The sequence below is a fragment of the Jaculus jaculus genome, chromosome 1 (genome assembly GCF_020740685.1).
Source record: "Jaculus jaculus isolate mJacJac1 chromosome 1, mJacJac1.mat.Y.cur, whole genome shotgun sequence".
NCBI classification, from domain to species: Eukaryota; Metazoa; Chordata; class Mammalia; order Rodentia; family Dipodidae; genus Jaculus; species Jaculus jaculus.
In genome coordinates this window covers 322,523,143-322,549,147 of record NC_059102.1, presented here as the reverse complement: position 1 = coordinate 322,549,147, position 26,005 = coordinate 322,523,143, and the positions used below count along the sequence as shown (strand labels likewise).

The 26,005-nt window shown below is 44.5% G+C and overlaps 1 protein-coding gene across 1 annotated transcript in view; it reads right to left on the bottom strand.

Moving 5' to 3' along the window:
• The window catches only part of Kif26b (kinesin family member 26B), a 541,264-nt gene that overhangs the window by 393,284 nt on the left and 121,975 nt on the right, over positions 1-26,005 (bottom strand). The window lies entirely within an intron of this gene.

Genomic DNA, 26,005 nt, shown 5'->3' with positions numbered 1-26,005 from the left:
ATGCTTTGCGAATGAACCCCCGCTCTATTCCTGCTCACTGCCATATCGTCTTCCGTTGCATGGGTAATGCCACAAGGTGTTGATCCATTCAGCAGCTGTGCCCACTGTGGTCTAGTGGGCATCCTGCTACAAACGTTCAGGTGCATGTTTTAAAGTGGACGCCTTTCCCTCGCCCTGGTTGGTGTACCAAGGTGTGGAATTACTTGGCCTTCTGAGGAAGTGCAAGCTGTTCTCCAACACAGCTGTTTCATTTTACATCCTCACCTGCAGTGCACAAGGAGCCAGCTTCCCCAATCGTTCCAGTGTGCATTGTCTGTCTTTCTTTTTTTAACTTGTTTTTTTTAATTTTTTTAAATTTATTTATTTGAGAGCGACAGACACAGAGAGAAAGACAGATAAAGGGAGAGAGAGAGAATGGGCGCGCCAGGGCTTCCAGCCTCTGCAAATGAACTCCAGACGCCTGCGCCCCCTTGTGCATCTGGCTATCGTGGGACCTGGGGAATCAAGCCTCGAACCGGGGTCCTTAGGCTTCACAGGCAAGCGCTTAACTGCTAAGCCATCTCTCCAGCCCAACTTTATTTTAGAACAATTTTAATTTTAGAGAGAAAGAGACTTGGCACACCAGGGCCTCAGCCACTGCAATCAAACTCCAGATGCTTGCGCCACCTAGTGGGCATGTGCGGCCTTGTGCTTGCCCCACCCTTGCGTCCGGCGTATGTGTGGAACATGGGTCCTTAGGCTTCACGGGCAAAGCGCCTTAACTGCTAAGCCATCTCGCCAGCCCTACACTGTTTGTTTGGCTTATCCAAGTCATCCTACTATATTTGACTACCACAGACCACTCACTGTGGTTTTGAGCTGCATTTTCCTGGTCACCAAAAATGTTGAACATTTTTTCATATATTTATGGATCATTCTGAAATTAGAGAAATGTCTCTTCAACTCTTTTATTCATTTTAATTGGATTTTCCTTTTTACATATTATGGATGTAAATTACTTACAGGACCTATGACTATAAAACTTTTCTCTTGTTCTGTAGGCTTCCCCCCACCATTTTTGACATGTGTTTCTGGGTGTGTGGTATATGTGCTCGTGTATGCTCATATGTGTGGAGGTCAGAGGTTGACATCAGATGCTTTGCTGGATTCATTTTATCTCCTGAAGTAGGGTCTCTTACTTAATCCTAGGGCTCGCTGACTCAGCTAGTCTGCCTAGCCACCTTTCCCAAGGATCCCTGTCTCCACCTCCCAAGTACTGGGATTACAGGTAGGCTACCAGGCCTACCGGACATTTATGTGAGTGCTGGGGTTATGAATGCTGGTCCTCAGGCTTGTACAACAAGCACATTACCTACCAAGCCATCTCCCTAGCCCTATTTTCACTTTTTGATGGTATTATTCGCAACAAAACAACTTTCAATTCTGATTTGATCCAATTTTCTTAATTCATTTTAAATTGAAATTATACATATCATATTGTATAATGTTTAAGTCAGATAAAACCTATCTCTTTCAAGATTATCATTTCTTTTTTGGATTTTTATTTATTAATTTTATTTATTAGAAAGAGAGAGAGAAAGAGGCAGATAAAGAGAATGGATGCACCAGGGCCTTCAGCCACTGCAAATGAACTCCAGATGCATGTGCCGCCTTGTGCATCTGGTTTACATGGGTCCTGGGGAATCGAACCTGGGTTCTTTGGCTTTGCAGGCTAGCTCCTTAACTGCTAAGCCATCCCATCAGCCCAAGATTATCACTTCTTTATGGAGAAAACATTCAAATTACTTTCTTCTACTTTTAAAAAACTTTTTTGACAATTTCGTAAATGTATACAAGGCATTTTGACTATATTAGCCCCCATTACTCTTTCTTTTTTTTCTTTTTTCTTTTATTTTAGAGAGAGAGACAGAGAGAGGGAGTGAATTGGTGTGTCAGGGCCTCAGCCACTGTAATCGAACTCCAGATGCTTGCGCCACCTAGTGGGCATGTGCAACCTTGCGCTTACCTCACCTTTGTGCATCTGGCTTACGGAGGATCTGGAGAGACAAACAGGTCTTTAGGCTCCACAGGCAAGCTCCTCGACTGCTAAGTCATCTCTCCAGTCCCCATTACCCTTATTTATTTAGTTAGTTTAGTTTTTCAAGGTAGGGTTTCACTCTAGCCAGGCTGACCTGGAATTCACTATGTAGTCTCAGGGTGGCCTCGAACTCACAGCAATCCTCCTACCTCTGCCCCCATCAAGTGCTAGGATTAAAGGCATGTGCCACCATTCCCAGCTCCATTACACTTTTTTAATCTCCCTCCCACTTGTTCTAAACCCTGTCTTCCAACTAACTCCCTTTCTAGTTTCTTGCCATTTTGTGACCCACTGAGTTGAAATTTAAGGTTGCTTGCATGAGCATTGGAAGGAGGTCATCTACTGCAGTATGGACAAATTACTAGTGATTATACAGCAGCTATTAGGAGGAGTGGGGTTTTGGGAGCCCCCCTTCCAACCACGATGAACTGCTGATGGGCTCAGTCTTGCGCAGGAAAGTACAGCGGCCGTGAGTTCGAGAGTGTAAGTCACGTCATATGCAGAAGACAGAATGCTACAGCTCCTCCCCATCTTCCCACTGTTACATTCTTTCTTTCTGCCCCTCTTCTGTGAGCTTCCATGAGCTCAGGATGGGGTGGTTTAGAGTCTCCTTTGGATCTGAACACACAATAGTCACATGCTCAGCAATTTTGCTGTGTGTGTGGGGGGGGGTGAGAGGGGTTAACTTCTGCCTGTTGCAGAAAGAAATATCACCTTACTGTGAAATAGCACACCACAGTTCCTTTTTCTTGCATGTGTATGTTTGTGTTTGGTGTATATACATTTGCGTGTGCTCCTATGTGTTGGGCACACGTACATGTGAGTACACTTGTGTGTGAATACAGAAGACAACTTTAGGCGTTATTCTCAAGAATACCATTCACCTCCTTTTTTTAAAAAAAAATATATTTATCTGAAGCAGAGAGAGAGAGATATAATAGAAGAGAGAAGGAGAGAACGGGCGTGTCAGGGACTCTAGCCACTGCAAATAAACCCCAGAAGCATGCACCACCTTGTGCATCTGGCTTATGTGAGTAGTGAAGAATCGAACCTGGGTCCTTAGGCTTCTCAGGCAAGTGCCTTAACCACTAAGCCATCTCTTCAGGCCTTCACCTCTTTTTGAGACAGCATTTCTCATTGGGCTAGAGCTCGCCAATTAGGTTAGATGGGTGGCCAGAAAGTTTGAAAGCTCCCCTTGTCTCTGCTTCTCCAGCACTGGGGTTACAAGCATATGCCGCTAAACCCTGCTTCTGTACATGGGTGCCAGAGATCAAACCCAGGTCCCCATGCTTGTGAGGCAAGCACTTTACCCACTGAGCCATTCCCCCCAAGAGCGTCTTGCTTCTGTCTATCAGTACCTACTAATCAATCTTTCCTCATACTCCTCTTCGGCTCAGCCTCCTCAACCTGTATTTTTTTTTTCTTTTGTCCCTTATGTATTTGATTTTCCTACATATCCTGTGAGTAGACTCTGATTTTTCTGTCAAATGAACATAACTTTGTAATATGTGCTTTTAAAGAGAAAACAGAACTGTAAGTCAGTCCTTTCTCTAACCCATTGTTGACATCAAGCTTCTGGCTCTGTTCCTTTCTCTTGCCCTCCGCGCAGACTACTGTTGAGACATCACACATGTTCATAGCATGATGCAATCTTTTTGGACCTAGAACTGGCACAGGAGGCCTGGGGGAATCATTTCTGCTTGGGGACCCTGGCAATAATTTGAAGCACAGAAACAATTGACAGCCACATAAATACAACCTATGAAAGGAGACTAAATGTCTCCCCAGCAAAAAATGCCCACAGATGTTCCAGTACCATCAGACAGGAGGAGAAGAGGAAGGGAGGCGAGGTAGGGCATAAAACCAAGAGCAATTACACTGCCCACCTTTAAAACTTACGAGGAAAAAGCATATGGCCTTATAAACACAAAGCCAGTATCCTACATACCTTGGAAGCAGTCCACTCTAGAGAGGGCACTGAGGCTTAAATCTATAAGCCTATTGATGAGTAAATCCACACCGTGCACACTTTAAGAGAAAGGAGTGCTAAGAAAGAGATGCACAGGAAAATGACTACATTTAAGAAATAATATCAATAGGTAAAACCACTAGAATGGTATAAAATTTAGAAAATACCACATTTAGAACAACAGCAGCAATTAAATTAGCAGGTATTACTTGTCGAACATCCACTCCAGCGGTTCGAGGTGCTTCGTGAGAGCACGTCATTTCATTTAAGGCTCAGCATGAGCCCAGGAAGGAAAACCAAAGAAAGAAAACTGCTTCCAGAAAGGAAATAAGAGTCATGAGGATCAGAGACTATTTTTTTTTTTAAACATATGAAGACTCAAAAAAAAAAATAGTTTAAGAATTAGTGGCTAGTCTGGTAACACGAAAGTGCCTAGCCACATTGGACAGGGCTGTTTCAGTGTTTACAATGGATGATACAACACAGGAGTGAGGCAGCAGATGTGACAGTTATCAATTTTATTTTTTGAAAAGCTGGGCAGTGGATGGACAGGTAGGACAACAATGAGCAGCTGGCAGGATCAGGGGATGCCTGGGTTTTGTTCGGATTTTTCCATTAATCAATCACTAAGCAGATCCCTACAAAAAAGCAGGAAAGTAAGGGGCACCCAGAACCAAAGACAAGAAAGAACATTTCTTCCTCAGAATCAATGAAGGCATATATTTGAGAAACAAGGGCTGACTCTAGAATGATACCAAGCTGGGGAGTTGGCTCAGCAGTTAAAGGCACGTGCTGCAAGCCTGCCAACTTGAGTTCAACTCCCCAGCACCAACGTAAAGCCAAACTCAAAATGATACATGTGTCTGTGATCCCAACGTGCCCAAGGCAATAGAGCCAGAGCCGGGAGAATCCAGAAGCCTGGGGGCCAGCTAGACTGGCACATGGAAAACAGAAGAAAACAAAATAATGACAAGGGAGGCCTGGTCTCAAGCAGGGTAGACGGAGAGGAAAAACAACCTGAGATTGTCCTCAGACTGCCACACGTGTTCCATGGCATGCTCACACCCGTATCCACACACCCACACACACGCATGCACAGACCACACATCATACACATCACATATACACACATACATAACTTTAAAAAATAGGATACCAATTCCATTTTGTATTGTTGGGTCCCATATGCCTTACTGAATAACAACATCCCCCTGAACCTTAAAGGGAATTGATAGAAACTTTTGCCACCAACTATTGAGCCTTTGGTCTGGTTGAGCAGCTAGGCAGGACAGAGTAGAGAGGGGTACACTTGAGAAGCTCTGAGCTCCCACTGGTGAGAGCTACCTCCCACAGGAATTTGTCAAAATGTCACTCCTTACTCTTGTGAATGAATGAGACCGAAATCCCATCAGACTTGCAAAGTGCTTTTACTGAAATCTCCAAAGGCAGTGCAAATCTACGTTTCTCACTCCTTTATCCCCTACAACTGAAACGGTTCCCATTTTTGTTTTCTTTTTTTCTCTCTCTTTTTTTTTTTTTTTGGTTTTCTAAGATAGGATCTCACTCTGGCCCAGACTGACCTGGAATTCACTCTGTAGTCTCAGGGTGGCCTCGAACTCACGGCGATCCTCCTACCTCTGCCTCCCGAGTGCTGGGATTAAAGTCGTGCGCCACCACGCCCGGCTCCATTTTTGTTTTCTTTTTTTTTTTAAATATATTTATTTATTTATTTATTTGAGAGCGACAGACACAGAGAGAGAAAGACAGAGGGAGAGAGAATGGGCACGCCAGGGCTTCCAGCCTCTGCAAACGAACTCCAGACACGTGCGCCCCCTTGTGCATCTGGCTAACGTGGGACCTGGGGAACTGAGCCTCGAACCAGGGTCCTTAGGCTTCACAGGCAAGCGCTTAACCGCTAAGCCATCTCTCCAGCCCCCATTTTTGTTTTCTTATTGCAAGGTGACCAGCTACTCGGCTAGCTTCCCCGCCTCCACAGTCCTTATTTGAAGTGGGGAAGGTGCACAGTTGGAAAATTTTTCAGCAGTCATTGACATGAGAAGTGTCACATTTGCTCAAGGTGGGGACGGCACCTGCCTGAGGATCTCCGCCGTGTCACACTTCTTGTGGTGTCACACAGCCCGGCAGAATGTCACATCATTCTACAAGAGCAAGTTTAAATTCTGAATGCCTGGGGACTTGCTGAGGGGGCAAGAGGGCCCAGCATGGCCCAAGTACCAGTAGGTATATTTGATTAGCCTGCGCTCTAAAAGAGAAGTTTCTTCTGGCTTTGATTTTGGAGAATTCCATTTCCTTCATAGCACCTTTACTTAAGATAAGAATCCATGTTATTCAGTATTCGTTCTTTGGGTGAGCAGGTAAGAATTAGTCAGATGTGAGCAATTAACAAATTCAAATTAATTCTGCTAAAATTGTGCAAATAAATCATGTCAGTTGATGGACTGAGTTCAATGTCAGGGCTGAAAGCAACCTTGAAGAAGTTATATTCTGGCAGCTTCCTTTTATAGATAAAGCAATTCTGGGGTAGCAAATTTAAAACAAAACTTAATTAATTAATTGACGAAAACTTGGGGCTGGAGGGATGGCTTGGAGGTTAAGGCATTTGCCTGCAAAACCAAAGGAGCCAGGTTTGATTCCCCAGGACCCACAAAAGCCAGATGCACAAGATGGCACATGCATCTGGCGTTCGTCTGCAGTGGCTGGAGGCCCTGGTGCACCCATTCTCTCTCTCTCTCAAATAAAAAATATATCTTTTTAAAAAAAAAAAGCTTGGGCTAGGGAGATGGTTCAGTGGGTAAGAAAACTTGCTGCTCAGCATGAGGACCAGAGTTAGATCCCAGCACCCACCTAAAAACCCAGGCATGGCCCCATATGAGCTGCGGGGTGGACACAAGATGACGGGAATTCACCTAAAAATAAGGCAAAAGATCATTTCAGATACCCCGTGTTCTCATCTGCCCCCACCACATGCGCATCTATCTGCACACAAAAACACACTCTCAAAACTACGTACACTACACATACCACTTACACTGCACTAGTGCACACACACAAAGGAAAACTTGCCCAAGGTCCTTGAATGAGGGCTGGAGAGACGGCTTAGCGGTTAAGTGCTTGCCTGTGAAGCCTAAGGATCCCGGTTCGAGGCTCGATTCCCCAGGACCCACGTTAGCCAGATGCACAAGGGGGCGCACGTGTCTGGAGTTCATCTGCAGTGGCTGGAGGCCCTGGCGTGCCCATTCTCTCTCTCCTCCCCTTTCTCTCTCTGTCTGATGCTCTCAAATAAATAAACAAAAAAAAATTAGAATGAGTACAGAATACAGATATCCTGGTTTATTTTATCTCTTTAAAAATCATGCTACAAATGACTATTCCCAGGATCTACCGTCACATCCTTCTCCATGTTCTGTAAGGAATCACCAAATTCCCTGATACACTGGGACAATCCTCAAGATTTCTCACTGCCTCCACGGTACGTATAAATAAGGGACCAACAAGCAATTGCCTTCTTTGCTGCTAAGTCACCTTCCTTTAATTCTCTATCCAAATGATGCAATCCCTAATTCTAACTGAATAAAACTGGATGCTTTCGGGCTGGAGAGATGGCTTAAAAGTTTAGACGTTTGCCTGCCAAGACAAAGGATCCCAGTTCGACTCTCCAGGACCCACGTAAGCCAGTGCACGGGGGGAGGGGGGGTGCGCATATGTCTGGAGTTCATTTGCAGTGGCTGGAGGCCCTGGTACATTCATTCTTTCTCTTTTTTTCTCTCTCTCTCTCCCTGCCTATTTCTGTATCTTTCTATCAAATTAATAAATAAAAACAAAATATTTTTAAAAATAAGCATAAAAGCTGGATGCTTTCACAGGACTCAGTTCTCCAGGCATGTCTGTGTACTACAACCAGCACAATCCAGAAGTAATGCTCAAACCAGTCCTTCGATGCCTCCACCACTCACCAGGTCTCTCTCTTAGCAAGTGGTTACTTAGGTCAAAAGAGTGGGCACCTTTTGTGGCATTAAGCACACTTGTGTTCGAATTTTTTTCTACTGCTGATAATAGGCTGATCAACATAATCCTGTTGCTCTGACTTTGATTCGCAGTACACAAATAAAAGCCAGGCATGGTGGTGCATGTCTGGAGGTAGAGAGAGGAGGATCCCTGGGACCACTGGCCAGCCAGTCTAGCCTACTGATGAGCCGCAAGCCAATGAGAGATCCTGTCTCAAAAAATGTGGGGAGGGGGCTGAAGGGATGGCTTAGCAGTTAAGGCGTTTGCCTGCAAAGCCAAAGGATCCGGGTTTAATTGCCCAGGACTCACGTTAGTCAGATGTACAAGGGGGCGCACACGTCTGGAGTTCATTTGCAGTGGCTGGAAGCCCTGGTGTGTCCATTCGCTTGCTCTCTCTCTCTCTCTCTCAAATAAATAAAAATAAAATAGAAAACAATGGATGATCTTGAAAGAGAAGAGTTTGGGGACTGGAGGACAGATAAGAGGGGAAAGAAAGGAAAATGGGACAGGAGCATGATCAAATTACTGTGTCATATATTCGAGTTTTCAATTAAATCAATAAATGAGAAAAAACTTTTTTTAGAAAACTGTAAGGAACAATACCTGACATTATCCTCTAACTTCTACACACACACACACACACATACACACACACACACACACACTAAAAATACCTATTTTGCTGCAAAATAATACTTGAAGACATATTATTTCTAATTCACAAAACCACATCAAACAAGTTCCTTCATTCTGATAAACTTAGCAAATGGTAGGATTGCCTGAGATTACTTTTCAAAATAATTAAAGCATGCTAGAGCATCCACAGAGGCCTATGGAAACAAGCAGAACGAAAGTGGACCCCAAGACCACAGGAGCTGCAATGGCTGGGGTGAAGCTACTTTTGTTTCTGAAGGTGGACATGTTCTGTTCTAACACCTCAGCCACCGTGGGAAGACGTGGAGATCACAATCTTACTGTTCTCTGGTAGACAGCCATGGCCTAGAAGGCACAGCGCAGGCCGGATTTCTCTGAGATCTGATTCAGCTTTGTGGTTAACCCCATAGGCTGTTAGCTTTGAACCAAATTCATTTAAGCAGTAAACAACTGAAACAATAACAGCAGGATAACATTTCACCTCCTCTGAAGAGCTCTTAGATGTGGGCTGGGGAAAATAAACCCTACATGTCATAGGAAGAGTGGCCTGTAAATTAAGACACAGGGCAAAGGACAGCAAGCTGGGACTCCAGCTCACATCCATGGCCTGCTGGATCCTTAGGCCTGGCTGTCCAGCTACACAAACATGCAGCTGAAGAGAAGCCGGGAACATGTCCAAGAGAGAAAGCCCCACTTCTGTCTGACAAAGCCATCGTGACCCCAAAGGAACACACGATAGGAAATGAAAGTTGGACAGAAAATCGATTCCAACAGCAAACAGGATGATCCGTGCTCCGACTCGGTGCCAAGACAAAACTCTGCAATAACCCAGGGCACCAGAGTCGGGGTGCCCAGTGAGCAGCGCCAGGGTGCTTCCACCAATGGCAGGACGGTGACTACATTTTCAGGGGAACTTGAGCGAAAGGGAAAAACCTCTTTGAAAAAGTACGAGTCGAAGCACTGAGGGAATTAGGTGCGAGATCTTCACCAAATGGAACTTGCGTGGAGTAGATCGGTACCAAAGACACATTCACTGGTGAGTCACGCCAGAATTTCAGAAGCGCAGCGGGCGGGACCTTGCACTTTCACCCAGTGTGAAAAATGCTGCTTTCTTTGGGGGTGAAGTGACAGCATGTGCTGTTTTGCTTCAATCAGTGGCGTGACACCTAACTTCTCTGTGCTTCCTCCGATGACATGAGGATAGCTGCCCAACTCCCTCAGTACTGCTGTCAAAACTGAAGGAGAGCTGGGGATGTACCTCGGTTGGTAGAACGCTTGTCTATAGTACAGGAGGCTATGAGTTCAATCACAAGAACAATTTATAACCAAGTGGAGACAGGAGGATCAGAAGTTCAAGGTCGTCTGTGGCTATGCTAGTGCATTTTAAACCAGCCTGAGATACCAAAAGAAAAAAAGAGATTATATAGTAGTTACATAAAGGGCATTTTGAAAATGCTTAAAAACAAGCTCATTAATATTTATTTTTATTATAATATTTCCAGCAGATTTTTTTTCAATTTTTTTTATTAACAACTTCCATGATTACAAAATATATCCCATAGTAATGCCCTCCCTCTCCCCAGTTTCCCCTTTGAAACTCCATTCTCCATCATATCCCCTCCCCTTCTCAATCAGTCTCTCTTTTATTTTGATGTCATATAGCAGTTTTTTCATATTACACATAAAAGTAATCTGCCTTCTTTATGAAAATATTTGGTACTGGAAGGTCAGCTGGACAAAGATGGCATCAGAACGCATCCTCTGGAGACCCACCACATGGGTGACCAAACTAAAAACACATAAATCCAGAACTTAACATCAAGGGGAAGAGAAAGTCACTCACAGGACCAAACCTACGCAGAGCATCCTCCGCTCCACAGGACCAGGCCTACGCAGAGCGTCCTCCGCTCACAGGACCAGGCCTATGCCAAGCCTCTTCCTTCTTAAGCTAGTGTCTGGGCAGGTAGGGAGGGCTGAAGGTGACATGGCTGCAGAAATAACAAGGAAAGGAGTGATAACACTGGCCATTTGCTCTGGGCATAAGGGCTAAGCTCAAAGACAGGCAAGAAGCAGGGAGCTGGGGAGGAGCTTAAATAGGTTTCACAGTCAATCCAAAATCACAGTTGTGAAAACCACATAAAACGCCATCTGGCCTCCTGGCTGGAACATTAAGCAGAGGCGGCCTTCCAGTACACACGGTCTCACTTCTCCAAGAACTGTGTTGCTCCTAGCCCAATAAACCATGACAGAGCACCCCCAAACCCATCACCACCACATCCCGTCCAGTTTCCACCCTCCTGAGATTGTTCTGGATTGGGTGGCCACGGGTGAAGCAACTCAAGACCACCGCAGGTCTGTGCCCCCCAGACACTTTCAGGGCCCAGTGATGTGGGAGCGGGGTCTCTCATCTCGCTTTTCAAACACTGTGCACTCGTGGACACTCCCTCCTCCCCTCGCCTCTAAGCCTTTTTTGTTGTTGTTGTTGTTTGTTTTTTGGTTTTTCAAGGTAGGGTCACACTGTAGCCCAGGCTGACCTGGAATTCACTATATACTCTATGTTCTAGAAACTAACCTGCGTGTGTTAAAATATACACAACATAAAATTCTATTTATCCTTTTTTTTTTTTTTTTTTTGGCTTTTTTGAGGTAGGGTCTCACTCTAGCTCAGGCTGACCTGGAAAATCACTCTGTAGTCTCAGGTTGGCCTCGAACTCATGGCAGTCCTCCTACCTCTGCCTCCCTAGTGCTGGGATTTAAAGGCGTGCGCCACCACGCTTGGCCTATTTATCCATTTTTTTTTTAAAAAAAGTATTTTTATTTATTTACTTGAGACCGAAATAGATAGACAGAATGGTGCACCAGGGCCTCCAGCCACTGCAAACGAATTCCAGATGCATGTATCACCTTGGGCAGCTGGCTTATGTGGGTCCAGGGGAATCGAACCTGGGTCCTTTGGCTTTGCAGGCAAACACCTTAACCACTTAGCCATCCCTCCAGCCCTATTTATCCATTTTGGAGCATACTGTTAGTGGCATGAGTATATTCATAATGTTCTCCAACAGTAACCACCATCCACTTCAGAGCTTATTTTTCCCCAAACTGAACCTGCACCCATTAAACACCAGCCCCTCTTCCTCCCTCTCCTAACCCCTGGTAACCACTATTCTATTTTCGATACTACAAGTGTGCCTACCATCAAAGGGGATACGATACTTATCATTTGGTGTCTGGCTTGTTTCATTTAGCAAGATGTCTTCAAGGTTTGCCTATGCCATAGCATGCGTCAGAATTTGAGGCCAGCCTGGGCTAAATGAGACCATGTCTCCAAATAATAATAATAGAGATGTTGCCAGAAGATAAAGATCATTCCTGTCTCTGCCTCTTACTGACTATGTGATCTTAATTATACCATAATCTCTCTGAATTTTAGTTACATCATCTTTAAAATGAAAATAGTAAGAACTTCCCTTATAGATGATTTTGTTGCTGTTGTTTGGGGGTAGTTTTTTGGGGGGGTTTGGGAGACAGGATGTCATGTATCCCAGGCTGGTCTGCACCCACTATGTAGCTGAGGATGGCTTTGAACTCCTGATCCTCCCGCCTCCAGTTCTCAAGTGCTGCGATTGCAAGCGGGCATCACCATGCCCTATTTATTTGGTGCCGGGGGTTGAACCCAAGACTTCTCACATGCCAGGCAAGCATTCTTCCCCTGTGCCACCTCCCCAGCACAGATGACTTTAAGAATCAAAGAAAACTCCCCAAACGGAAAATGTATATGGTGAGGTCCATACCATTGACTTTGCGTAGGCCCATTCTACTTGTTCAGTACACAAACATAGAAAGAACGCGTGGGTTGCTCCAAAGAAGACAAAACAAACATGAAATGGCCAAAGAATGCTTGCAAGTTACGTATACATTAACTGTGAAATGATGGAGCACTGGCCTGAGGCCACAGCAGTCATCTTTGGTGACTTCTGATTGAGCCATTAGGGAAAGTGACCACTGGGGATGGAATCCCAGGCGGGAGTCACAACGATCACAGCGGGCCAAGTGACAGCCAGGGAGCAGGGAAAGTAAGGATGCCTTTGCTAAGTAGCATTGGTCCCTGACTTGTGAGAGCAAGGGATTTCGTGCTAAAACCCGCCAGGGAGGGTCTTTCAGTCAGAAGTGCCCGAGACCAACACTGGTGTGCATGGTGCGGATCTCAACCCTTGTCCGGTTGTATCCTGATGGCTCCCCATGTCAGGCCCACTCAGGCGCCTGCTCACACCTCTGAGCAGTCCTGCCTGCTTCTGACCTACAAGTGGCTCTATCCAGTCACTGTTGAGATTTGGAAGTTGTTGATAAAATATGTCAACTACAGGGGCTGGAGAGATGGCTTAGTGGTTAAGGAATTTGCCTGCAAAGCCAAAGGATCCCGGTTCAGCTCTCCAGGACCCACGTTAGCCAGATGCACAAGGGGGCGCATGCATCTGGAGTTCATTTGCAGGGCAGGAGGCCCTGGTGTGCCCATTCTCTCTCTCTCTCTCTCTCTGTCTCTGTCTCTCCCTCTTTTTCTCTCTCAAATAAATAAATAAATATTTTTTTTAAAAAAATATGTCAACTACAAAGAACGTTCTTCGGCCCAGAACCCAAGAGAAGAGAAATTCAGTGAACACAGACGTGAGTCACTGGCTCCTAGGTGGGAAACACCATGTGTTAACACCATGCTTCTGGTTCTCTGAGTTTTGAGTCAAACTCCTAGCTCACAGGGAGAAAAAGGCTGACAAAGCATTCCATATTCTGAAGCTTCTATCCCCAAGACATAGGTCCTGTCAGCAAGCAGAGCCCAACTCAGCGCATGCAGACAACCACACCCAAACGTGTGTTAAGCACCCATGTTGCGGGCAGTATTTAGGCCAACCCAGTTGCTCCAAACAGTTCCACATTCAGGCAGGCCTCCTTTTACCCCAAAGGCATCAAGGAAATGACCCAAGGCACTCTCATTGCAATATAAATTTCTAAGGCAGATCTAATATCGAAAAAAAAAAAAAAAACAAGATGAAGGAAATTTCCAAATATACTTAAAGAATATACTTCTTTCAACCAGTTCAAGTCCCAGAAAAGTAATATTTCCACAAAAAAAGGTGGCACATATGTCTGGGGTTCATTTGCAGCGACCAGAGGCCCTGGCATGCCCATTCTTCCTCTTTCTTTCCCTCTTTACCCCTCTCCAAAAAATATAATATAATATATACATACACACACACACACACACACACACACACACACACACACATATATATATATAGAGAGAGAGAGAGAGAGAGAGAAAAGCTGGTCTCAACCCTTTCCTCACCTCCACCTCTAGCAAGTCACCTTGCTATCGGTGACAAGGCAGGGCCCACAAGAGAGACACAATCATGTGGATGACAAAAACCAATAGTGCTGGGTACCTGATTCAGTTTGCTGTTGCTGAGGGTTGCCTTGTTGACCCTGACTCCTAAGGAATGCAAGGCAGCTCATAAAGCCATTCAATAAAAACAGGGAAGGAGGGCTGAAGACATGGCTTAGCAGTTAAGGTGCTTGCCTGCAAAACCTAAGAGTTCATGTTTGAATCTCCAGGTCCCCTGTAGCCAGATGCACAGTGACACAAGCCCACAATGTCGCTCATGTGACACAAGGGGGCGCACAAGTCTGGGGTTCGTTGGCAGCGGCGCTAAAGGCCCTGGCATGTCCATTCTCTCTCTCTCTCTCTCTCTCTCTTTCTCTCTCCCTCAAAATACATAAATAAGTAAATAAATAAAATTTGAAAAAATAGGAAAGGAGTCACAGCAAAAATTTTGAGAGGAAAGATACCCGACTCCCTTCAAAGGTCTCAGATGGGATGATATTGAGAGGAGTTTCACATTCAGACTCTGATGTTCTGGGAGAAGGGAGGGGAGGGGCGTGTGGCGGAGCTTACCCTTTATGACCGGGGCTGAAACTAGAGCCTGGAGAGTCTGTGGGAGTTTTCCTACACAGCAGCATGTCTTCTATTTCTATGGCTCCTTTCTCCGAAAAAAGCCTCTAAGTGTTTTACGAACCTTGCCATAGACTTCCTGTCCACAGCCCCTCAGGATATGAAACAGGGCCACCATTATGGTCTATGTTCCTGAAAGGAAGAACTCAAAACAGTCTGACTGCCTTATTTCTCCAGGGAATCCTGCCCACGGGAAATCAGAGTTTGAACTTGAAAAAATCAAAGACATGTTCATCTAGCTGCTTCTTCCAAGAGGACAAGTCAGAGAGACAAAACTCAATTTCATGTAAGTTCTCAGATAGAAATAAAAAAAAAAAAAAGAAAGGAATGAGCAAGGCAGGTGGCTCACGCCTTTAATCCCAGCACTCGGGAGGCAGAGGTAGAGGGATCGCCATGGGTTCGAGGTCAGCCTGAGACTACATAATGAATTCCAGGTCAGCCTGGGCTTCAGGGAGACCCTACCTCACAAAAAACAACGGCAACAACCTATATATGTGTGTGTGTGTGTGTGTGTGTGTGTGTGTGTGTGTGTGTGTGTAGAAAGGAATGGCTCTTCTTTAGCACCAAAATTTCTCGTGCATTCTCTTCATTTATAATAGGTATCTACTATAGAAAAATACCTAAGCTTCCCAGTTGGGAGTCAGTTCTGGGTGCTTTGTTCATTTAAGTCACGAGTAAAGAGTCCACGCAGGTCATTTGTTCTCCTTACCACCTCAAACCTACACTGTCCCTGAGGCCCCTGCTGCAACAAGGCCCCAGCTCAGGACCCCAACAGTGTCAGCTCCCCTCATTCTAGCACCAAGACCAGACCGATCAGAATCTAGCTGAGCAAAACCGACAGCAAAATAACAGAGACAAACCAAGTAGAAGACAGAGGGAAAACGAGATTTTTCCCAGCCTTGGGGACAAGATCATAAAAGATTTAAACCACACTCTGACATAAGGCTTGAGTGGAAAGCCCCTCCAAATTACATTTCTCTGGTTTTATTATATTATCTTTGTGGCACAGTTATTAAACACTGAAGATAATGACTCCATCCTGCAAGTAACCTAATACTGACCACGGTAGATAAGCAGGACGTGGGCTTTTGAAAAACCCCAAATGTAGACATCAGGAACCAGGCAGTGTCTCCGTGTCCTCGGCCTGCGGGGGTTAATGAATTGTTGGCCAGAAAGGGATGTGACTGTTTTGTTAGCAAGAAGGTGGGTAGTGACCACCTTGCTTCTGCAACCCACTGAGAAGGGTTGAAGTGCTGCTGGGAATGAAGGTAGGCCAGCGGACACACATGCATCTCAGTTATTCCCAAGTGAGGCCAGAAAAGCAGTGCTTATAGATGCTCCCAGGAGCCACAGACAAAAAAGGAATTTCTGCTTCACTCTGAAAAACCTGGCACCCTAAAGGACTGAAAGGATTTGACAAGCTACCATTAAAAATACACAGGGAGGCTGGAGAGATGGCTTAGCAGTTAAGCGCTTGCCTGTGAAGCCTAAGGACCATGGTTCAAGGCTCGATTCCCCAGGACCCACGTTAGCCAGATGCACAAGGGGGCACACACATCTGGAGTTCGTTTGCAGTGGCTGGAAGCCCTGGTGCACCCATTCTCTCTCTGTCTCTCTGCCTCTTTCTCTCTCTGTCTGTCACTCTCAAATAAATAAACAACAACAAAAAATATATTTAAAAAATAGACTGGGGGGGGGTGGCTGGAAAGATAGCTTAGCAGTTAAGGTGTTTGCCTGCGAAGCCTAAGGACCCATATTTGATTCTCCAGATCCCACATAAGCGAGGGGCACAAAGGTGAGGCAAGCACAAGGTCGCACATGCCCACTAGGTGGCGCAAGCATCTGGAGTTCAATTTCAGTGGTTTGAGGCCCTGGTGTGCCAATCCCCCCCCCTCCCTCCCTCCCTCCTTCCCTCCCTCTCTCCCTCTCTCTCTCTCTCTCTCTCTCTCTCTCTCTCTCTCTCTCTCTCTCTCTCTCTCTCTCTCTCTCGTAAAAAATAAAAATAAAAAATAAAAACAGACTGGGGGCAGTGATGCAGGAGGTGAAGTCCTTACCCCAAGACTCCAGAAGAAGCCCACCCCACCCCACTTCCAAGGCCTGCCTGGAGATTTTCACCACACTGAGCGCCTCAGACTCCTCTGCAGCTGGGCAGCCCACATCAGAATGGGAGGGTGTCCCTGTGCAGCTGGCAGTAGGAGCCCTTTCCCTCCCCTGTGCCCTGGTTGCTCAGGCTGAAAGGCCATTGTGAAGGCCTCTGTGCACAGATGCTCCTGAGCAGGATGTCCGCAGTTCCAGCAAGTTCTGACGGGGGAAGGGGGGCTGCTTTATCCCTCACTCCTGCTGCTTTTGTAATTGAAGAGAAGGCAGGAGAAAGTCTGGTGCTATAAAAGGACCATTTCTTGCTTTTTATCTTTCTGTTTGAGAACTTACATGAAACTGGATTTTGTCTCCCTGACTTATCTTCCTGGTAGAAACAGCAAGGTGACTACATCGTGAAATTTTCAAGCTCAAACTCTGATTGCCCGTGGACAGAGAATGGGAAGGATTTCACACCTAGTCTCATCTCCCTCTAAATCTCTTCTCTACCCAGGCCAGCTTTTTAATGTGTGTGTGTATGTGTGTGTGTGTGTGCAGATGCACATATGTCCATGCACATGCTTGTGGAGGCCAAAGGTCAACCTTGGGTGTCAAACTCAGAAATGCCATCCACATTTTTTTTTGAGACCGTTATTGACTGGAACTCACCAAATTTAGGCCAGACTAGCTAGCCAACAACCCCCAAGGATCTACCTGTTTCTGCCCCTTCAGCACCGACATGGGCACTGGGGAATTGGACTTGGGTCCTCGTGCTTATGAAACAAACACTTTACCAACTGAGCTATCTTCCCCAGCTCGCCCCTTCCCAGGAAGGTGTTTTAAAAGCAAATTGCATTGTATCTTTGCCTTGAATCTCACCTTCAGGTCTTCATCTCCAGGTAAAGAGACTTTGCCCACCTAGGACTGAGTGTCTGATATGAATGGGACTTAAAAAAAAAAAAAAAACACTTCTTTGTATGAATTTCTGGCTAACTCTAATAAACATTGGCTTCAAGAAATTCAAGGGTTGCAGGCACTTACAATATGCCAGAAATGGTGGGTGGTTTGCAAAAATGTTCTGTCCCCATATCCTCTATAGCCCCGTCCTTTGTAGTGTGACTTGGCAGCTCCTCCCCTCAAGAAAGGGTGTCCAGTTCTCTCTTTTTAGGTTTCGGTCAGAGTTGTGACTTCTTTAGCCAACAAAATACAGCAGAAACGATACTGGGTCACGCCCCACTGCTGCAAGAACAAGTCCAATGTTGCCTTCTGGAAGATAAAGAAGCACGGGACAAAGAGAACAGACCACCCCACTGACCCAAGTTAGATATCTCAGACCTCTGCCTCCCCAGATCACCGGCACATGAGGCTGAAAGCAGAAGAGCTAAGTAGCTGAACCAGTCAAAACTGGCTTAGTTTTTAAGGGGTTTAAACTCAAAGGACCCAGGTTTGATTCCCCCAGGACCCACATAAGCCAGATGCACTGGATAGCCCAAAGATCTGGAGTTCGTGTGTAGTGGCTAGAGGCCCTGATGTACCCATTCTCTCTCTCTCTCCCTCTCTCTCTCAGTCTCACTCTCTCTCTCCATATATATATGTGTGTGTGTGTGTGTGTGTGTCTCGGACTTGCCTGCGTCCCAGAGGATATATATATGTGTGGATGGATGGATGGATATATAGATAGATAGATAGATAGATAGATAGATAGATAGATAGATAGATAGATATAGATATGGCCTCTTTCTCAATCAAATAAATGAATAAAAATAATTTCTTTGTGTTTTTTCGAAGTAAGGTTTCACTCTAGTCCAGGCTGACCTGGAATTCACTGTGTAGTCTCAGGATGTCCTTGAACTCACTGTGATCCTCCTACTTCTGCCTCCCGAGTGCTGGGATTAAAGGCGTGTGCCACCATGCCCAGCTAAAATATTTTTTTAAGCAAACTGATAGTCTACAAAATAATGGCTAAATAAACGGCCAGTGCTTTGGGACATTACTGTCCCAAATGTGGGAGCATTGTTACACAGCACTAAGTAGCTGATACAACAAGTAAGCGGAGAAGATGCAAAAATGGACACAATATGCAAAAGTCCACACCTGGTGAGACACAGTACATTCATTCATGCTTTGTATGAGATGCTGAAGATGAAAGTTCGTAAGACATGGCCCCAGAGCCCAAGGATATGAGAATGTAGATTATAATCAGGCAATTCCAAAATTAGGTGTCTGAAAGACGATAGAAAAACAGGGAAAAATTATGGAGACATGAAAAGGAGAAGGATCCCCTGATTCCAGGAATCTGGTTGAAGCCTTTCACCAGCTGAGAAAATTCCAGCACAATTAACCTTTGCTCAATGCCTTTCTCAATGGTACTTACTCAAAGGTAAACCTGCAATTTTCTAGGAATCTCACCAGAAATGTCATTTACAGGGGTAGGGCATGTTCTGAGACTCTTGTGCAACCCTAGCGGCTCTTGGTTTTAACCTTATCAGATAGTGACCCCAACCAAGGCTATTCCAGAACCACCCTATAATCTCACCAAAGAAAGAAAGAAAGAAAAAAGACTTCTTAGCAATTTTTTAAGACGTAACTTGAAAGCCACCAGAATGGAAGATATGGCTCATATCGAAACACTTAATTGTGACTCCCTTGAGAAGCCCTTACCCAAACTCTAATTTTCTGCAACTTCCTCTTAGAGAAGCCCAATCCTGTCCTGGAGAGGGGGTGTCTTTCCTTTTAAGTGCCTCACTTTCTTTTATCCCTCATGCTTAAAATCTATATTAAAATATCTTCAATAAACTCCAAGTCAGCTTCATACTGGCCACTCCAGCACGAAAGTCTTTTCTGAATCAAAGCAACAAATTCTGGGTTTGCCTGAACTGAGGTTCCTAAAATATGAAGGTAACAGGCTTCTGAGGGTGACTATGTGGCCCCTCACCACTGACACCAAGACACATGCCCAGAGGCACTGCCTTCCCCCCAAGAACTGACTGCCCTTCCCACAACACATAACCTACAACCCCGTAGGGAATTCCAGCAACCCCACTGAGGAGGAGCCCCTGAAGAATGGGGGCAGGAAGGGAAAAGATGGTACCAACACATGACGTATCCATACAAAGTGTGTTTTTAATAAAAACGAAATTCTAGGGCTGGAGAAATGGGTTGGTGGTTAAGGCGTACAAAGCCAAAGGACCCAGGTTCAATTCCCCAGGACCCACATAAGCCAGATGCACAAGAGGACACACGCATCTGGAGCTCATTTGCAGTGGCTGGAGGCCCTGGCCCACCCATTCTCTCCCTCTATCTATCTTCATGCCTATTTCTCTTTCTCTCAAATAAAAAAATAAATTTTCAAAATATGTAGTTTAAAAAACATTCTAAACTACAATAAAACCCATTACTGTATATAGTTAATATATGCCAATAAAAACATTAAAAATGTTCTAAATATTAAAAAGATACCTTGTTAAAAGTGTATAAAAGAATATTAACAAGATTTATCCTTGTAATTTAAATTCAAGCATTGAAAATCTTAGACTAGAAAAAATGAAACTTGGGCTGGAGAGATGGCTTAGCGGTTAAGCGCTTGCCTGTGAAGCCTAAGGACCCTGGTTCGAGGCTCGATTCCCCAGGTCCCACGTTAGCCAGATGCACAAGGGGGCGCATGCGTCTGGAGTTCGTTTGCAGTGGCTGGAGGCCCTGGCGTGCCCATTTTCAATTTCTCTCTCTCTCTCTGCCTCTCTCTCTCTCTGTGTCTCTCTGAAATAAATAAATAAAAATAAAAACAAAAAAATGAAACTTTTTAATTAGTTTAATGAGAAAAGAAGAAAAAGAATGACAAAAATCTAATGAAATATTCAGAAATGCTGTCAAAATTGTGACTGCATATACACAAACAAAAATTATATTTAAATATTACATATTATAACCAAAGTAATAAAAGGGCTCTAAGAGTTTTAAAATTTTTAATGATAAACTTAATGAAGAGCATAGTGATAAAGAGTTTGATGTCTTATATATAACTATATAAAAATTTACAGGTAATAATGAGACATTCTAAAAGAGAATACATCAACATGTGAGCAGTAGTATTTATATCTAACTTTATAGTGATTATTATTCTCTATACTTCCTGATTTTATTTTCAGTATATATATATTGGTTTTTCGAGGTAGGGTCTCACTCTAGAATTCACTATGGAGTCTCAGGGTGGCCTTGAACTCATGGCAATCCTCCTACCTCTGCCTCCCCAGTGCTGGGATTAAAGGCGTGTGCCACCACGCCCAGCCAGTAAATATATTTTTAACAAACACGAGAAACAAAAGCCTAAAGGCCTTAGTGATGGGTTGAAGGTGGAGTGGGGCAGTTTGGAAAGGCTTTCCAGAGAAAGCGACGTCTAAGGAGAGGGCTGATGGATGCACCACTTAGGAAGTGTGTCACCTCAGAGGGATAGTATGTCGCTTCCACGACATCTCTATGTGTCGCTCCTTCTTATCAGTCTTGCAAAGCAGCTAAGAAAACTCAGAATCAACAGCCAACTCTTCTGTACAACAAGTTTGCCTGTTTGGAACTCATCACTCCACAGAAAGTTTTAATTGAGTACCCTCTCACCTCAAAAAGAAGAGGAGGAGAGGAAAGAAAAATCAGATGACTGGGAAAGAGGAATGCACACAGAAGCTCTTTGTAGAGTGCAGTTATTCAAGGGGAAAATAAAAGACTTGAAGACTACAAAACCTCATTTGAGCCACAAAGCCACAATTTAAGTTAGCAATTTCCACCCTTGATGTTGCACACCAGCCGATTATGCCAATTAATTAAAGTGGGTGCATCTGGCGCCTTCTAATTTTCTACTCTCCAGCAAAGAGGAGCTACTAATAAATGTTTATTAGATAATCCTTTTTCAAGCCCATACACTTGCTGAGTAGAAAATCACAATAATGATGATGATGATGATGATAATAATAATAATTGACCTGGGTAATAGAAAGGTTCTACAATGCCTGGATTCCTATAACTTGCCAGTAATTTCTTCAGTGACAGTCTTCTATTCAAGGGACAGATGATGCTTTCAAATCTCACCCTATTACTGTATCTACATCCCAAGGAAGAGCATCCGATTTCATTACACCTCTGAAGATGACAGCCTGACTTAGTCAGTCAGTGGCCAGTGATTCAGAAAGCAACGTGTTATTTCGGAGTGACTTTTGGTCACCTATCCCAACAGTTCCTGGCCACAAACAAACCAGATTACCTCTGTATGTAAGTCACTGTACACTGATATATTTTTGTGTCACTGCAGCCAAAATACCTGATGGCAACACTATATGGTAGTGGCTCAGGGTGTGGCAAGAGGAGCCTATGGCAGAGGGCCAGGAAGCAGTGAGAAAGGCAGGAGCCAGGCGCCAGCCATAAAACCTTCCACGGCCCCTCCCCTAGCGACCAAGAGCCAGCCAGGCCCCATCTCCTCAAGGTCATATATCCTCCCAAAATAGCACCACAGGCTAAGGGCCAAGCAATCAAAATGTAAACCTGTGGGGAACATTTCAGTTTCAAGCTACAAGTCACATATACAAGGCAGTACAACTTGCAGCAGTAATCAAATACAATGGAGCCCATTATGTCAGGTACGTCTCACAAACACACACGCACACACAATGAAAAATAGCCATGGAGCGCTATTTGGATCAACTTTGTTCTCCACAATAAAAATGACCTTCCTTAAGCCAGTTAAACCAAAACCAGAGTATTCAATTGGCATGGGCACTTCGGGGTCTTTTTGGCAAGGATCCAAGATCTATGTGGTGGTCTTGAGGCTAATTATGGGGAGGTTGTAAGTGTTCAATCATGGTGTCATAAACATTGAAACATAATATATGTTTATTGTTCTTCCTCTTTGAAATACAGGGAAAGCACAGATAAATTAGAATCGGCTCACATAGAGGATATTTAGAACTCTGTCATCTAGCACACTCAGTAGTCCGCTGGCCCAACTATAGGGAAGGGCCTTATCTCCCATGACCACAACGCCAATGTCCTATGATCCACATGCGTGTATCCTTTTTATACTTGAGTACTCCCTTTTCTAAGGAAACGTGTCCAATGCTCTTATAACATCAGTTTTAATTTTGTGTTGGAAATAGATTCGGGAGGTATTTAGAACAGATCATTAAATTGAATGATAGATGATCCTCAATCCATTTAGATTGTCCATTCTCCTGTCTTAAGTTGGCTGCTAAGGAGATTAGTGTGGAACCCAGCCTCAGTCCTAAGGGTTAATCATTTTTTACTGCTCACACCACACAGAAGTCATAATCTGCTATGCGTGGAATCACATTTAGTTGCTGTGAAAATGATTATGATGCTTAGAATGGAACATTATGACTTCAGGTGGGCAGATAAGTAGTGAAAGTGGATGCACCCCAAGAAAATACAAAACTTCTTCCCAGGAATAATGCTCACAGCCAAGGGATGCTCGTGACCAAGTTGAAGGGAAGGTACCACGAAAGAGATCAACTTGGGACATGGAAATTGATTCTTTAAATCTTTTTTTAGAAATTGTTTATTTATTTTTTTGAGAGAGAAGTGGTGTGCCAGGGTCTTCAGCCACTGCGAACAAACTCCGGACACACGCACCACCTTGTGCATCTGGCTTACGTGGGTTCTGGGGAATCAAACGTGGGTCCTTATGGTTCACAGGCAAGCGCCTTAACTGCTAAGCCATTATCTCCAGCCCACGGAAATTGATTTTGTCACTCACTTGCCCTTTAAAAACCTATAATAGTTCGACTGGGATACTAGAAGATAATTATCAAAACCTATAAGCAGTGAGAAAAATCGAGGTGGGGAGCTAAAAAGCACCAAAGCCCCAGTGACACGGGGATTCTTGCCTCCCTCGGGTGCAGGTATGAGCACAGGCAAAAGTGCCAGACACCTCCAGTGAAGGCTTCTGACAATAACACCACTGTATCGGGCCACTATTGAAAAAAATTATGAAACTTCTTAATCAGTTTAAAAATAGGGCCAAGTCCCAATAACCTGGGGTAAAGAAAAATCTTAATGTAGATAACCAAACTAATATGCAAACCTGAGCCACTTTTAAGACATGTGATTTCTGCTTAATAAGAAAATACAGAAACTTAAATGGAAATTAACAAGTGTACAAAATGAATCATATATAAGCCTCAAGCTTTTTAATTACATAAAGCAGCTAAATATTAATTAATGGGCAAACAAATTTGCTCCAAACCCACAAAGATTTCTGAAAAGCTATAAGAAAATTAAAACTTTCAAATGAATAAAATTATAAATGTTTTTGTACCTTGCACCAACTCCTAATATCAAGTGAGGAAGTCTTCATTTGTGTTTAGATATCTTGAAAATGGACAACTGGTGTCCCAGAGGTAGTTTCTGCATGATTAGATACAAGCACACTAGTGGCTTAAGAAATGAAAACCAGCCAGGAGTGGTGGTGCACGCCTTTAATCCCAGCACTCAGGAGGCAGAGGAAGGAGGATCGCCATGAGTTCGAGGCCTCTCTGAGACTACATAGTGAATTCCAGGTCAGCCTGGGCCAGAGTGAGACCCTACCTCGAAAAACCAAAAAAGAAAGAAAGAAAGAAAGAAAGAAGGAAGGAAGGAGGGAGGGAAGGAAGGAAGGAAGGAAGGAAGGAAGGAAGGAAGGAAGGAAGGAAGGAAGGAAGGAAGGAAGGAAGGAAGGAAGGAAATGAAAACGTGTGGGCTTGGGTTTTCTTTTACTGTCTTCTGTCATCCCAGCCTAAGAAACTACAGCTGGTACACAGGCCAGGTGACATCCTGGTCTCTGATGGGTAAGTGATAAAACACAATCCTTTCACCCGAAGCCCCTGTTCTCACGAACTCCACCCTTAGAAGACAGTAAAGGGAAGGAAAGCAGTGGTCCACCTGAGTTTGTATCCTAATTTTTTCCCCAACTTTAGGAAATAACTTCATCTGGCAAATCCCACCTGAGAGCCCTCAGCGGTAGCAATGAACATGATTGAGTAATAAATAAAACCCTTAGGAAGGCTGGAGAGATGGCTTAGTGGTTAGGATACCAGTTTGACCCCCCAGGACCTGCGTAAGCCAGATGCACAAGGGGGCACATGTGTCTGGACTCCATTTACAGTGGCTGGAGGCCCTGGCATGCCCTCTCTCTCTCTCTCTTTCTGCTTCTTTCTCCCTCTCAAACAAACAAATAAATAAAAATATTTTTTTAAACCCTTAGGAAATGTAAATTTTTGCAGATGAAACTCAGTGAGCCCAGATCCACCGACTCCAATCAATGCAGATAAAGGAAGGCAGTGTCTCTGGGGCAAACTGAACTATTGTTCCAAATTCTTTACCTGCCCCCTGTACCTCAGCCATGTGACTCTGTCATTCCTTCCAAGAGGCAGAATATGTTTGGCACACATCTAGGGGCTGCAAGTTGCTCTGGCTAATGGAATACAGGCGGAAATGAAGCGTGCAAGGTTAGGACCACAAGAGGTACTGCGTGTTCTGCTCAGTGCCCTTAAGCTACCGCCCCTTCCCTGAGCAGAACCCGCTCTGCTGATGCACGGGAAGGAGAGATGAGGGGGGGCAGGTGTAATCCAGCCCTCACTCACAAAACTAGGACCTACAAAGAGTCAACACCCACAATGGGTGAACAAAAACGTGACCTTGAAGCCAGGCATGGTGGTGCATGAATTTAATCCCAGCACTCAGGAGGCAGAAGTAGAAGGATCACTGTTTGAGGCCACCATGAGACTACATGCCGAATTCCAGATCAGCCTGGGCTAGAGAGAGACTCTACCTAGAAAAAAAGAAAGAAAGAAATGGGCCTTAAAAATGCACTATCAAAGCCGGGCGTGGTGGCGCACGCCTTTAATCCCAGCACTTGGGAGGCAGAGGTAGGAGGATCACTGTGAGTTCGAGGCCACCCTGAGACTCCTTAGTGAATTCCAGGTCAGCCTGGGCTAGAGTGAAACCCTACCTCAAAAAACCAAAAAAATAAAAATGAAAAAAAAATGCACTATCAAGTTGCATGCCTCTATTGGGCTTGACTCCGAGTGGAATGGGTGAAATGAGCCTAAGGTTGATATTAGAGTCAGAATTTATATATTGCCTGCATGTCCTCCAAGCCCCAGACATTTAGCTGGAGAAACCCTGGCTTGATAAAAGCTCAGGAACCTGGAGAAATATAACCCAA